Source organism: Neoarius graeffei, chromosome 5 (genome assembly GCF_027579695.1).
Source record: "Neoarius graeffei isolate fNeoGra1 chromosome 5, fNeoGra1.pri, whole genome shotgun sequence".
Taxonomy (NCBI): Eukaryota; Metazoa; Chordata; class Actinopteri; order Siluriformes; family Ariidae; genus Neoarius; species Neoarius graeffei.
The window spans coordinates 17,898,927-17,914,628 of record NC_083573.1 but is presented as its reverse complement, the minus strand read 5'-3'; the positions used below and the strand labels follow the sequence as shown (position 1 = coordinate 17,914,628).

Sequence of the window (15,702 nt, the reverse complement as noted above, 5' to 3'; positions counted from 1 at the left end):
ATTCTTTGCGCTGTGTTAGTGTTCATCTCCAAGGTCACAATAAATAAAACTGTGCAGTCATATTTGTGTAAAATCCTGCATCATCCCTCTAGTTTCTCTTTTGGCTTCTACCGGTCTGTATCCTTCAGCTTAGAAACAAGCGTACATGCACAGAGATCCATAACAAGAGCTCAAAGCATGACTTGTATTTACGAGAGTGGCATAAGTACACTCCCCAACTGTAGGGGGAGCCTTAGAGCAGAAAATACAAATTCTCACACGATGGGGTTCATTTCAACCTTGCAAAAATAACGTTCTGTCCCATTCTGACTGTGAGTCAAAACAATGTAGACTTTCAGGATGAGAAAACTTGTGTACAGAAAATCAAGTCTACACAAGAAACTCTTGAGGTTCAATAGTGGTTTCAAAAAACAAAAAAAAAAAACACGAGAATAAGCAAAACACATTGATGCCTTCATAATATGACCAAAACTGATCTGACTAAAATATCAGACTTCATACTAAGCAAAAATTCGTATTTATACGTATCTGATATTCACGAGTGTAAAATAAAAATACCATTTCTATAAATGTAGCATGTGACCATTTTATTTCATAACAATGACACATTTACTGTTAAGTATGCTCTATAAGAGGAGGAGGAGGAGGAGGAGGAGTGGCTGTCTGCAGGTTTTCTGAAAGCGTACCTGCATTCAAGGGCAAAGGAACGCCCTAATCATTGGATCATGGTGTATATCTCACTTAAAAAAAAAAAAAATAGCACTGTGTAGTATTTTTAGCACAGTGTATTCAATCTTGCAACAGGAGACCTCATGACTCGTACAGCAGTATGTCTCAGTGGTTGCGCTTTGAAAGATAATCATCAAACAAGGTAGATTTTGAGTCTGATTAAACTTTAATTGAAGTTATAGTGCGTCAGATCTCTGTACACAACTAACTGCATGCCGGTTCAGTGATGGTGTGTGCTGTTTGATGAGAGTTTAAAAGGCCAAAAAAAAAAAAAAAAGCCCTTACCACTATAAACTACATCCACCAAGCAGTTCCATTCCCATAAACACAGGAAACAATTCCTGTAGGCAGAATAATTGCATAATGGCTGAGGTCCAGCAAAAAGTGACATTTAATTGTTCATTTGCAGCAGTTTTCAGGAAGAAAAACAGCTCGGGTTGCCAACACGGTGTCACTGGAGTTCATATCAGTCCTGAGTTCCCTCTTTACCTCTCCACAGTTTCTTCACACTATCCAGTTGTGGCCATTTCCTTTTACACACACACACACACACACACACACACACACACACACAGAGTACTGTGCAAAAGTCTTAGGCACATGTAAAAAAAAAAATGCTGTAGACTGAAAATGGCTTAAAAAATAATGAAATTAAATGTTTCAACATAAAAAAAATACTATAACAGCAGTAAGCCATAATAAATGAAAAAGTCAATATTTGGCGTGAGACAACCCTTTACTTAAAAAAATAAAATAGTCGTCTCAGGTACAATGAGTGCAGTTTTATAAGGAAATGAGCTGTAGGTTTTACTGAGCACCTTCCAGAAGCAGCCACAGTTCTTCTGGACACTTTGTCACACTGGCTTCTTCATTTTGCACCAAAACCCAGTAGCCTTCATTATGTTTTCTTTTTTAGTCTGAAAAGTGCTCTCTTTTGTAATATGCTGCTTTTCTGCAACATTTAGTTTTGTGCTGGAAAACGAACGTTTGGAACTCTAAAATGTTTTTGTACTGACTCGATAATGTAGAAGTCATAAAATCGAAATCTATAAGAAAGTTTGTATGAAAAAAATAGGGTGCCTAATACACTACCGTTCAAAAGTTTGGGGTCACTTTGAAATTTCCTTATTTTTGAAAGAAAAGCACTGTTCTTTTCAATGAAGATCACTTTAAACTAATCAGAAATACACTCTATACATTGCTAATGTGGTAAATGACTATTCTAGCTGCAAATGTCTGGTTTTTGGTGCAATATCTACATAGGTGTATAGAGGATGTGCAGTCACGTGACCCACCCGTGTTTACTCCGCCATATTGGACGGCTTCAGGATTGTTTACCTTGCGCGAGCGTAATGGATCCAGGAAGTAATCCCCAAGAAAATTCGGAAAATACCCCATCTATTCTTTAAGTTCGTTTCTTAAGACACGTATTTTTTAGGATGTTACCTCGTTTGTTGACAGTTTCGGCGAACACTTCCGCCTTCTTCAAAACAGTCACCAGATGTCGAGTGGTGACGTGCCTTATCAGCTGATGTACTCTATGGAGGCGTGAACGTCCCGCCCAATTTGACAGATAGTCCACACCTCCTGCTGTCAGGTCGCTGCCCCATACGTGTCTTAAGAAACGAACTTAAAGAATAGTTATAATAATCAGACAATGAATTTTCACTACATAATACCCCATCTACATCGCACGATAACTTGTCTAAGTTTGTTCAGCATCTTGAAGGTGACGTGAGGCAGCGTCACGTGGAAAAGTGTTCCAGGTTGGGGATTGCAGATCCGTACAACTTGCCGCAATCCTTGTTCAAGGAAATTCGGAGCTGCGGTGCCGGCGATTTGCCCAATCTGGCCTACCACGACACTTACAATTTTCTTGTTAATCGTGAATCGTGTTACACTGGCAAAGCCCTCAAAGCTTACAAGAGCCTGGAAGCTTATAAATATTTTGTTGTAGGATGGGTATCCCAACTATACCTCTGGAAGGTTCCGAAGAAGAATGTCTACTCGATAACCTCACGGGTAAGTGGCATTAAGACGTTTATCATAAAGAGACTATACAGGACGTTTTATCGTAAGAATGTTCGAAATCTAAACTCAGTTCCAGAAAACAGGGTTGTAAATATGTATGCTTTTGTCTGAAAAAAAAAAAAAAAATCACAAATCACCGCTATCTTTATCTGTGCAGAATTATTATTCAATATCAGATATAAATGTATAGGGGTCACAGATATGTCCAGCTTCTATATTCAAACAAATTAAAAAAATATTTTCTGACACCCCTGTGTCAGTGTGGGTCAGGCTGTGAGCCAAATAGGTCTGGATCACTCTCTCCAAGGGGGACCCTTATATGAACTTGTGAAATACTATGGATTGGCCTTTCAAAGGCATATATGAGCCAAAAAGATAAAACATTGTCATAGACTAGGCCAGGGTAGTAGGGCTAGGCACAGCCATTTTAAACGTTAGAGATCAAGTGGACTGACGGCCACAAACACTGTTCTGTCTAGTTTCTAAGTATGCAGTTATCATTCAATCCGAAAATCAACTTAACAGATGTACTAGGAGTATTGAATTAGAAGATTACACCTACCTGATATGAAGTGTTCACTACAAATTCGGCTGGTAGAACTGGGGTACCAGTTTACTCTTCGCACAACGGACACCCATTTTGCGCATCTCTCCTCGTCTGCAGGGAATCTATAAAATGACAGGCCCTCCTTTTGGCCCTGTCTATTGGTACAACCAAATGCTGAACAAGATATAACCGTTCTCGAAAGATCTACTCCCACACACTTGATAATTAGAACGGCTTCGTCTATTGGCCCTTTTCCACTACCCTTTTTCAGCTCACTTCAGCTTGCTTCAGCTCACTTCAGCCCGACACGGCTCGCGTTTCGACTACCAAAAAACAGCACGACTCCGCTCGCTTCAGCCCTGCTTAGCCCCTAAAACTCGCACCGTTTTGGAGTGGGGCTGAAGCGAGCCAAACTGTGCCGAGTGAGGCTGGGGGCGTGAGCAGACACTCCCCTGTGCACTGATTGGTGAGGAGGAGTGTCCTCACATGCCCACACATGCCCTGCGAGCACGCTGGGATCTGTAAACACCGTAAACCCGGAAGAAGAAGAATTACGAATTACGAGAATTTCTGAAGCCTTATGCGCCTCGCCTCATCTATACGCTCTTGCCAGTATCTGTTGGCGTTGTCGGTGACAACAAGCCACAGCACCAAGACCAGCAACACTAACGACTCCATGTCCTCCATGTTTATTGTTTACTATTCAGGTCATGAGACTACCGCTTAAAAGCTCACTGATCTCACTGTTTGCGCTGCTTAACGACATCACGTGACGTCCACCCACTTTCGCTAACTCCACCCAATGTGTCCACCCACTTCCAGCCAGCACGGTTCAGCGCGGTTGTAGTCGAAATGCAACCCCAACAGCCCCACTCAGCTCGACTCAGCACGGCACGGCTCAGCCCGACTCAGCCGCGTTGGCAGTGGAAAAGCGGCATAAGTTCTATGCGCGGCCATGCCGTCCAAGATGGCAGATAAACATCACGTGACCTCGTGACGTCACGTGCACGCTCTCTATAGAGGCCCATTTCCAGCAACCATCACTCCAGTGTTCTAATGGTACAATGTGTTTGCTCATTGCCTCAGAAGGCTAATGGATGATTAGAAAACCCTTGTACAATCATGTTAGCACAGCTGAAAACGGTTTAGCTCTTTAGAGAAGCTATAAACTGACCTTCCTTTGAGCAGATTGAGTTTCTGGAGCATCACATTTGTGGGGTCAATTAAATGCTCAAAATGGCCAGAAAAATGTCTTGACTACATTTTCTATTCATTTTACAACTTATGGTGGTAAATAAAAGTGTGACTTTTCATGGAAAACACAAAATTGTCTGGGTGACCCCAAACTTTTGAACGGTAGTGTACTTTTGCACAGTACTGTATTATATAACACACACATGCAGTATATTCTTGGTGTGAGCTTGATGTGTTAAAGGTGACATACCCCTTTTCCACATGTTAACACACACTGTGCAAAATGTCTGTAATATGCTTTGGTCAAAATACCACAAGAATAAAAGCACCACAGCTCCCTTTTCACTCTGTCTAAACAGTCCTGTTCCTTTAAATGATAATGACCCACTGTTCACCCCACCCCCATGTCCATCAGCTAATCAGGTAGCACTTTCCTCATGAATATTCAGTCACAAAGGCAGTTCTCAATCCATGAGTGGAGATACTCGGATGAGGGGCGGAATAATGCTCCTTGCGACATACAAAGTGGAACTGAACGGATTGTTGAAGCTCATGTTTTCTGAAATAAGCAGCACAAAAGAAACTGACTGGGTGTCTTATTTCAGAGTTTGTAGGTTGGTCAGCTCCAGATACCCAAATGCATTTGCGCAAGCACTGAAAGCATGAGATTTTCATAACGTGTTGCTTTTAAATGTAAAAGCCACCAGTCAGGAACAAGCTTCCCTAGGAACAGGGTTTCAGAAGCTTTTGCTTCTTCACTGCTGTTCCTTCACATTGAATCCATGTTTAAACGTTTACGAGTCCACGTCCTACATATTCACATTATAGTTTATCAGAACACTAACAGATTTTTAAAAGCGCACACCTACAACTTCTCTAATGAAATCCATTCGGCCCATAACACATGTATCCTAAACGTGACGTTCTCTAAGTGCAGTTTAAACAGGTAATTATGGATCCTCTTTTTTGCCTCTCAAGCTCAAGTGGAGTCAAATAAGGTGGTGTTTACATTAGACCGTATCCGTCTCGTTTTCGTCGCGGATGCACTGTCCGTTCACATTAAAACGCCGGGAAACGACTCCACAGGCGGAACAACTTGAATCCGCCAGGGCCCACGTATTCAATCCATTACGTATCTGATCCGGTGCTATGTAAACATTGAGGAACGAGGAAACGCTGTGCTGAGCTCTAGCTGACGTCGTCATTGGACAACGTCACTGTGACATCCACCTTCCTGATTCGCTGGCGTTGGTCATGCCACGTTGGTCATGTGACGCGACTGCTGAAAAACGGCGCGGACTTTCACTTCCTGCTATTTGTCCCGAATCACTGCTCGTGCGCTTCACTCGCGCACTCTGTGAGCAGCGCAGGGCCAGAGTGCGCACCCTCCAGAGGGCACTCGCTGTTCAGGGCGGAGTGATTTGGAGCACAGGATGCCTGCGGAGCCGAGCGTATCCGTGTACTGGCGTTGCTGTGTGGACGCGAATCGTGTACTGGCGTTGCTGTGTGCACGCGAATAGTTTTAAAAACATTAATCTGATGATCCGCTGATACGGTCTAATGTAAACATAAACTAAGAACACCACTGATATTTCCCCATATCGTGAGCATATATAGCTCAGCTGAACATGCAGTCAGACAGGGTTATTGTGTTGTTTTTTTTTTTTATTGTGCGCCTCAAGGTCAAAGGCTGAATACCAAGCAAAATCAACAAAAGGCACCATGTCTTTATGAAACGGAACGACCTAAAGAGGACTCGCATTGAGAACCAGCAACAAAATCACATTTACCCCTTTTCAACCAACAGGAAATGGGTTCCGTTCTGGTTCGCACACCAAATTTCGAACCCTTCAGAACATTTCGACTAAAAATTAATTGCTTCAGAACCTGAAAAGTTGGTTTTCAGCTGAAGCCAAAATATAGCTGGTTTTTCCAGCACGAGCTGTGATGACATCAGTGGGTGTGTCAGTTTGGACAGGAAGCAGAGCGCAGCAGAAAAGGATACATCAGAAAAAAATGAAAGCTAGAATGAAAACAAATCTGCAATAACAGAACAAAAGCTTGCAGGTAATCGGTGCGCTCTGCCATCTTGCTGCTACTGTTTACTCCCGTTGTGAATTGCGCAACACCCTCTGTTCATCATGATTCCACTCAAAACGTGGGCCGGTTCGCTAGCTGGCACCAACATTCAAAGAATCCTGGACGGAACTGGTTCATTTCCTGTTGGTCAAAAAGGGGTAATTGTGGAAAGTGTGAAGATCTGTCTCTGACCTGGTTAGAAATGTTCAATTTTAATGAGAATCTCTCAAAGGTCATATTATATTATATTATATATATATATATATATATATATATATATATATATATATATATATACACACACACACACACACACACACACACACACACACACCAGTGTTCTCCCCGGAGCGCTTTTGCACGTCGGGGATGATATGCTTTAATTTCATGCCGACACGCTATTTTTTTGCTCCGATACTCACTGAAAACTCGCGTCAAATTTCTACCTTGCAATGTTTGGGGCATATTTTGAAGGAAAATCAGTGTTTTGGGCCGGTTTCCTGCCATGATGCACTCAGGCAGACCAGAAATACCCCTGGGAAATCCCCAATCACAACAAACACCCTCAATCACTTTGCTGCTGCACTGGTATCATGACGCTTCAATGCGCGGGCAAGCACCCTTGCACCGACGTCACATTTACCTTAGTAACCGTTACTACCTTATGCCTGGGGGACAGATGAACTTTGTTTACATACTGTTCACATACTGAAGCCAAACAAAGATGTCCGGTGTCTGTTGCCCAAAGAAAACTACAGCTAAAAAAAGCTCTGCTACTGGATTACTTGGATAATCTTAGTCAGAAAGAAGCAAAGGATAGATCTCATCTCATCATCTCTAGCCACTTTATCCTTCTACAGGGTCGCAGGCAAGCTGGAGCCTATCCCAGCTGACTACGGGCGAAAGGCAGGGTACACCCTGGACAAGTCGCCAGGTCATCACAGGGCTGACACATAGACACAGACAACCATCCACACTCACATTCACACCTACAGTCAATTTAGAGTCACCAGTTAACCTAACCTGCATGTCTTTGGACTGTGGGGGAAACCGGAGCACCCGGAGGAAACCCACGCGGACACGGGGAGAACATGCAAACTCCACACAGAAAGGCCCTCGCCGGCCCCGGGGCTCGAACCCAGGACCTTCTTGCTGTGAGGCGACAGCGCTAACCACTACACCACCGTGCCGCCCCGCAAAGGATAGATATACATGGAAATTAGAGTACAGTTATGATCCGTACAAAATTCCTCGAAACAACTGGAGTGACTATGCAGATTTGTGGCCTAGAGTTAGCTACATGTTGGAGTATACCTTCTTTTTCCCCCCGAAGAGTCCTAACATGGAAGAACAGTTAAAAAAAAAAAAAAAACTACAAAAACAAGAAAACCTTTGTGTAAAGACTCCCCCCCCCCCGACATCAGCTTTTGGGAACAGAATGTTGCGAAAGCCAAAGCATTTACATGGGTGCAAGTTTTCCGGTATGTGCCGGAAGCTCCGTTTTTTGCGGTTCTGAAAAAGCCATTTTTCCAAATCGTGTAAATCCGTTGAGATTTTTTTTGGGGGGGGGGGGGGGGGTAATAGGGGTGGCCCTCTCACTGTCTCACTCTCAGCGTATTACCAGGTTACCATGGTACAGTCTCTGCACGAGACAAATCTTTTCATCTCGTCTTCACCACAAACCTCATTCAATTTATACGCCGCTCACCGACGAGCGGTCCTGACTAGCCCGTTGTTTCACGGTGTTATAAGTGTGATATCATGTTTCACGCACGTAGCATGTTGTTCGACCAAATCAACACAGCTATTCCCATGAGTCGCCGTTTCTTTTGGTGCAAGTTAGAACGGTGCTTTTGATTGGCTCACTGTTAACTGCCGTCCAGTGAAACTTCAGCTTTTATAATAAGCCTTATTTCGCTTCCCTCCCTTGCGACAGATCCACGTGCTTTGCCTCTGGTTGCTGATCAAAACATGTCAAAATGAAGTTTTATCGGAAGGCTCCAATACAAAAGAATTAGAAAAGACGTCTAGAAATAAATGGAGATGGGAATGGTTAACTGAGTGTGACAAAAACGGTGACAAATGGGGAATATGGCTGAGAAAACCGGACGTCCCGGGAGTTGCATATTGTGACTGCTGTTCAAAGACTATCAAGGTAGGTCTTGAAATAAGTTTGTTAGCTTTTTTATCATCTTTTCTAATGTGGTTGTTAGGTTGAAAACTCATTTGTAGTCAGTAATGGATTATAAAATATAGATATTTTTGTATATGGAAAAAGCTGAATCTTGTCATTTGCTAAAATCCAGGAGTTTCTGAGGACATCAAGACATGTGGCCCCTTATTTTAACTCAAGCTGTGTATATATTGTATAAAAGGTATCATAGCAAAAGCATATTAAAAATGGTTGTTTCAACATTTAAATTAGTAGTTGCTAGATGTTTTGAAATATCAAACCTTGTACTTGAAATGTTACTTCAGATGAATTGATGAAATGTATTAAACATTTGATGTGAATATGCAAATCATATAACTATTAATATTATAAATGTCTGCATGAGAGACAACCATTTTAACTTGTAATTAAAAATTTTTTTTCGAGCCCTAAGGGGGGCTCACCCCTCTTTGTAACCCCCCCTGCATGGCTGTGCCATGCACACCTGAGTTTGTCAGACTTTTCAGGTTTTTGAAAATTTTATATTTGCACCCATGCATTTACTCTCAAAGGACTCCGACCTGAACTGTGGGCTAGATGGCATTCCCAGCTTTCCATGTCTCAGCAACCCCGAGGACATCTAGTTACACAGCTATTTGCACTCTATCATTTATACAGTAATGCTTATTATTGTTAAAACAATAGCTGAACTGTTATTTTTTTGTAAAATAATATCTTACTCTAGACTTTCAAACAATATTGTAAGATTTTATTTTATCTAATCATGGATGGTACAATAATTACATTATTAATTAATACAATAATTACATGTACTAATAGCAGTATTATTGCTCAAACGTGTTGTTTATTCTAAGGTGGTTAAGGCTCTGGGTTACTGATCTGAAGGTCATGGGTTCAAGCTCCAGCACTAACAAGCTGCTGCTGGGCCCTTGAGCAAGGTCCTTAACCCTCTCTGCTCCAGGAACACTGTCATGTACCCCTTGCTGTAGGTCACTCTGGATTAGAGCATCTGCTAAATGCCTGTAATGTAACGATAATTACATATTTTATGACAAATGTTGGTCACTGCTCTGTTTGCTTGATGACTCTGGGTTTATCATTCCCCTGTAATTAAAGTGTATTTACTTTAATCTGTACAAACTGCTCATGAGCATGTGGGATATAAATATTTCCATAAGAATTCTCACGAACCCAAAAGGTACAGTGAACACAAAAGTGTGTGTTGGAGCTTCAGAGCTGAGAAGTTGCTCCTTTTGATCTCCACATTATTTGGTTCACATGATGGTAAAGAACTGAATTAAAACAGTTATGATTAGAGATGCACCAAACTGTCAACTCTTGGCCATCTGGGTGCGTGTGTGGGTTTTGGTTTTTTTTCCTCTTTTTCTTGAAATATGCAATTGGAGATCAATTATCATAATGAAGACATCAAATCTGGCAGCCAAACCAGGCAACAACAGATGCCTTAATAATAGTAGCAGCACATGAGCATTTGATATTGATGAAGATCTTGTTGGGAAAACAAATATTTATCTTCCAACAGCAATTACTATAGTGAACAAATATTAGCTTATCACTGGGTATAAACTACAGCTAATTATACACAGCATACAGTAACACACTGACCGTATAAAGAAAATACACAGCGAGTAACAACTATAGCTTTTCATGCTTTGAAGTAACACAATGCATTTTAGCTACACGGTGATAATATTTAGACCTTTTACTGTCCAGAATCCCTTCTGACACAAGCCTCAATGCCAGGCATTGCCCGAATGCCCGATTTGCCCGACCAAGACGTTCGGGCAGAAATATTTTAGCGAGTGAGGCCTGTTTGGGCACACCTATGGTCAGCTTCTTTAAGCACAAAAATGATTTTCGAGCGAGTATGTTCCAAAAAACAAGACGTATTAACCAGCATCCTTGCCTCCCCTGTGATCGCCATTTTGTTTTTTTTCTTCCTGATTTGTAACAGCGGGCGGCACGGTGGTGTAGTGGTTAGCACTGTCGTTGCACAGCAAGAAGGTCCAGGTTCGAGCCCCGTGGCCGGCGAGGGCCTTTCTGTGCGGAGTTTGCATGTTCTCCCCATGTCCGCGTGGGTTTCCTCCGGGTGCTCCGGTTTCCCCCACAGTCCAAAGACATGCAGGTTAGGTTAACTGGTGACTCTAAATTGACCATAGGTGTGAATGTGAGTGTGAATGGTTGTCTGTGTCTATGTGTCAGCCCTGTGATGACCTGGCGACTTGTCCAGGGTGTACCCCGCCTTTCGCCCGTAGTCAGCTGGGATAGGCTCCAGCTTGCCCGCGACCCTGTAGAACAGGATAAAGCGGCTAGAGATAATGAGATGAGATTTGTAACAGCGATTCTGATTGGCTCACTTCAGGCACACATGCACATTTTGTGCTTTTCATCACTACGAGTGGTCGCTGGTGCCCTCTACGTTTCCTAAACTCTATATAAAAAGATGTATTACATACCAGTACCATACATAAATCTTACATATATGATATTGATTTATGTTTCATGTTTTCAGGGCTTGTCTTGTTCTTCTGTTGCAGAAATAAATGTCGTTTTTAAAAATAAACTTTTTTTTTTAAACATGTACTTTTGTCTAAATAACTCAATTGTACCCCGAGAAAACATATCAGTATTGCCTTGAACCGTGTACTTGAAAACTTGCCGAATACTGCAAAATTTGAGGGCAAAAGGAAATTGGGGGGGTTTGAGGCCATTTAAGGTGTCAAAAGTTAACATTGAGGCCTGTGACAGCAGTCCTCAAACTCTCTAGACCGAACTCGTGTGCGTTTGTGTGTATGTAACAGCAAGTAATACAAACAAGACTGTCAATAACCAGTGTTGCACCTAAAATCTATATAAATTTTTGCACAGTTTCCTGTTGTTGTGTTTCAAAGCCTTTAATAAAGTAATTTTGTTGTGCATATTTGTTGTTCACATTCATCAAAAACACTGTAGCTCGAAGTTGGATGATGGATTACTCCACAAACACCAAAAAGCAGGACGTTCAACCAAACAAAAACAAACAAACATTCACTACACGACAAGAAGATCCTGCGAGAACTTGTTGCTCTCTTATTTCCATGACACTCAAGTCAAGTCAGAGAGCAGGAGTGTAGGCGATAACGTCTTCTAAAAAGTGAACCTTAATGGCTGAACCCATCAAACTTTCTTACAGAGATGAAGACAGGAAGAGAAGATTTGGAGCCTTCATTAGAGATTAATAATACATTAAGTGAGGCAAGACACTCTCACAATGAACCTTTCCATTCAGTGAAGTCATCACCACCAGCAGCAGAGAAAATACAGCTCTGAAAGGAGCCCGGCCCACGGCTATGACATCATCGCCTCTGCTCGCTTAGTCATCGACGGCCTGGGCAGCAAAACCGCCTCCTCGGTGACGTCAGCTCTCTAGCACCGACGCAGGCAGCCATTTTGAATCAAGCCAGTCACCTGGCACAAAAAGCATTTGGTGCCAGAGCTAGGGAAGCTGAATCAGGGTCTAATATTTATATACTGTGCACAAGCAGCAACACTTTCACAATCTGGATTTTATACTACTGATATGATTTAATTTAAAAAAAAAAAAACTTCAGGCCTACAAAATTCAAAACCTCCAGACAACTTTTACGGATCTCAAGACCTATTTACAGTGTATAGCTTGAAGCAAAAATATACACAAGGCATTCCTTCAAAGTTCCAACCTGATCACAGAGTACTTGAATTTATTATTTATTTATTTATTTATTTATATACATCACTCCAAACAAATCCAGACAACTGCAAACTGCATTTGGCTGGCAACATAATCCTAATCCTCACTTTAAAAACAATATTAACCGTGCTGGGAAAATTATTTTCATGACTGCACATATCTGAGACACGTGTGTTCTGGCTACGATTCTCTTGAGCCTCTTCAACTGACCAGCCATCAAGCTCTGAACTTGAATAAGGAGTAACTTGACTAACAGGCCAGAAGATAACACTTAAGACATCATCTTAATCAACAATCATCCTGCATATGCATCCAAGCACGTGTGGTGTTTTACACCAAGGTTTTCTGTAAAGACTAACGTGAACTCAGGTACGAGTCAAACACAGGTTGACTCATAAAAGGTCTTCATAAAAATGTTCCTCAAACTATTAAACACACACATGAAGGCTGAAGTTAATCCTTTCTGATTTCAGAAAGGATGCCTAAGGGAGCAAAGTAAGATGATCTGACCCAAGAGCATCATCTCACTCACTCCTGGAACAATGATCCAAACCAGATTGTGTGGAAATGATAATGATAACGATAAGAATAAAAAGTGTGAGAAACGTTGCTGCAGTGTGTGCTGGAAGGGAGAAGAGGCGTCACCTGCCTACATCACAGGAGCTCGTTAGCCATTCCTGAAGTCCTCCTACTGCCATGGTTCCCCGGTCTCTGGACGCGTGAATAAACACCAGCCGGCGAGAAATAACCCGGACGTCGGTTATTAAACCGGCTAGTCAGACAGCCTACAGCAGCCTGTGTGTGCCACCGTGAAGTCGCCATGTCGCCGCTGGAAGCCATGATTTTTCGACGCGTTCACGCGCACATTTAGCCCCCTCTTTAAAACGGCTTTTAACTGAACCGCTAACATCTTCGGCTAATGTTTAAACCTCAGCTCAGCGTGGAACTGTTTATTTAAATCAGCGCTACCAGGACATACGAGTGGGCTTGTCTTTCTTTTTTTTTTTCCATCCCTGTTACCCACTTTGTACGATATATATTTATATACACGGCAAACAAAGTTCAATAGATAAGTTAAGAGTTAAGGTTTAGGCCACGGCGCTAAAGCTAACTAGTTAGCTAGCAACCGCATACATAATAGTTATAACTTTTTTAGCTTAGATGAGGTTTGGTCATTTTGGGTTTCTGTGAATATTTATTTCAGCGTTCTTACCTGTCCATGGTATCAGACGAAGCGCAAGGCGACAGCATGAACCCGAAAGAAGGAGTGCGCGACTTTTCCGAATGATGTATAAAAACACCGCGGACATGTAAAGATCCAAACCGAACCCTATAGACAACAGCCGAAAAAAAATGCGCGAGCGCAGGGGGGTGCGACGCCAAAAGCCACGTGACTGCACACGTCAGAGGCCGCGTTTGCATACGCGAGAAGAGAAGAAGCGCCTCCATGGCGTCCTGTAGACACGGCGGAGAAGGAAAAGTTTCAGAAAGTACAAGGAGCTGGAAAGCCAGCAAACCCTGTCAGTCAGCTGCAGGCGGCCTCCCTTCTGTGAGGCGACTGAAGCTCTGCTGTTTTAGGTTATAGGTCATTGAATATTAAGCACCAATGACTCACTCTCTCTCTCTCCCCCCTCCCTCTTCCAGTGACCGTTATAGCAGTTAGAGTATTGCTAAAGCATGGAAATAACTAAGAAATGTGATGCATAATGTTCTTATCTCTAGCCGCTTTATCCTGTTCTACAGGGTCGCAGGCAAGCTGGAGCCTATCCCAGCTGACTACGGGCGAAAGACGGGGTACACCCTGGACAAGTCACCAGGTCATCACAGGGCTGACACATAGACACAGACAACCATTCACATTCACACCTACGGCCAATTTAGAGTCACCAGTTAACCTAACCTGCATGTCTTTGGACTGTGGGGGAAACCGGAGCACCCGGAGGAAACCCACGCGGACATAGGGAGAACATGCAAACTCCGCACAGAAAGGCCCTCACCGGCCACGGGGCTCGAACCTGGACCTTCTTGCTGTGAGGCGACACCGCTAACCACTACACCACCATGCCACCATGCATAATGTTAAATCAATAAAAAAAGAGTAACTGCATTTACAGTTAGTTGATGAATACTTCCATTAATTGTAAATCGATTGCATTTTAAAAATCGTTCATTCATAATACATTAGGTCATTCATCCTACAATAGGACCAACAAATATCTCATCTCATTATCCCTAGCCGCTTTATCCTGTTCTGCAGGCAAGCTGGAGCCTATCCCAGCTGACTACAGGCGAAAGGTGGGGTACACCCTGGACAAGTCGCCAGGTCATCACAGGGCCGACACTAGACACACAACCATTCACGCTCTCATTATTCACACCTACGGTCAATTTAGAGTCACCAGTTAATCTAACCTGCATGTCTTTGGACTGTGGGGGAAACCCACATGGAGAACATGCAAACTCCACACAGAAAGGCCCTCGCCAACCACGGGGCTCGAACCCGGACCTTCTTGCTATGAGGCGACAGCACTAACCACTACACCACCGTGCCGCCCGACCAACAAATATTCTTTACGAATCTGCATTCTGTCATAAGTAATAGTAGTGCACATGGTTTTAGGTAAATATGGTATGTGCACAATTTTGGGCTACTGATTAGTATAGCAGTTTACACTGGTTTACAGCCGCTTTTGGTAGTTTGCAAGAAATTTCCAGTGGTTTACAAGCGTTTACATCCTTTTCGCCCATTCCGAAGTTTACAAAAGTTAAGAACTTTATTCATCACACGCTTGTGAAATTCCTCTCTGCATTTAACCCATCTGAAGCAGACACGCAGCTTGTGAACAGGCAAGGCAGGCAACTGCTTGGGTCCCCCTGGCCCAGGGGCCCCCCGAGAGTCAGGGCCCAAGGGCTTATTTATTTTGTTTTTTATTGTTTTTAACCATTGCATTTTCACATTTGGAATTTAAAAAACTTTGGTTTCATACATTTTTCGTTGGTGTCAGATTATTTATAACATATTGGTGATGAACACTGGTCAGAAGGACCCCCTGGAAATTTTTGCTTGGGGCCACAACAGACTCTAGAATCGCCTCTGATCTGAAGCAGTGAACACACAAATGCGCGCGCACACGTACCCAGAGCAGATTTCCGGTGGTTTACAGAAGTTTGCATCCTTTTACAGCTGTTTTTGGTCGTTTACCAGTGGTTTACAGCAGT

At 42.7% G+C, this 15,702-nt stretch overlaps 1 protein-coding gene across 1 annotated transcript in view; it reads right to left on the bottom strand.

The window, feature by feature from the left end:
* zhx2a (zinc fingers and homeoboxes 2a) overlaps nt 1-14,011 on the bottom strand; it is a 40,992-nt gene extending 26,981 nt beyond the window's left edge. Inside the window, exon 1 of the mRNA XM_060921346.1 lies at nt 13,697-14,011. The gene's annotated coding sequence lies outside the window, so the exon portion shown is untranslated. The remainder of the gene's footprint in view (nt 1-13,696) is intronic.
* Nucleotides 14,012-15,702: the final 1,691 nt, after the last annotated feature.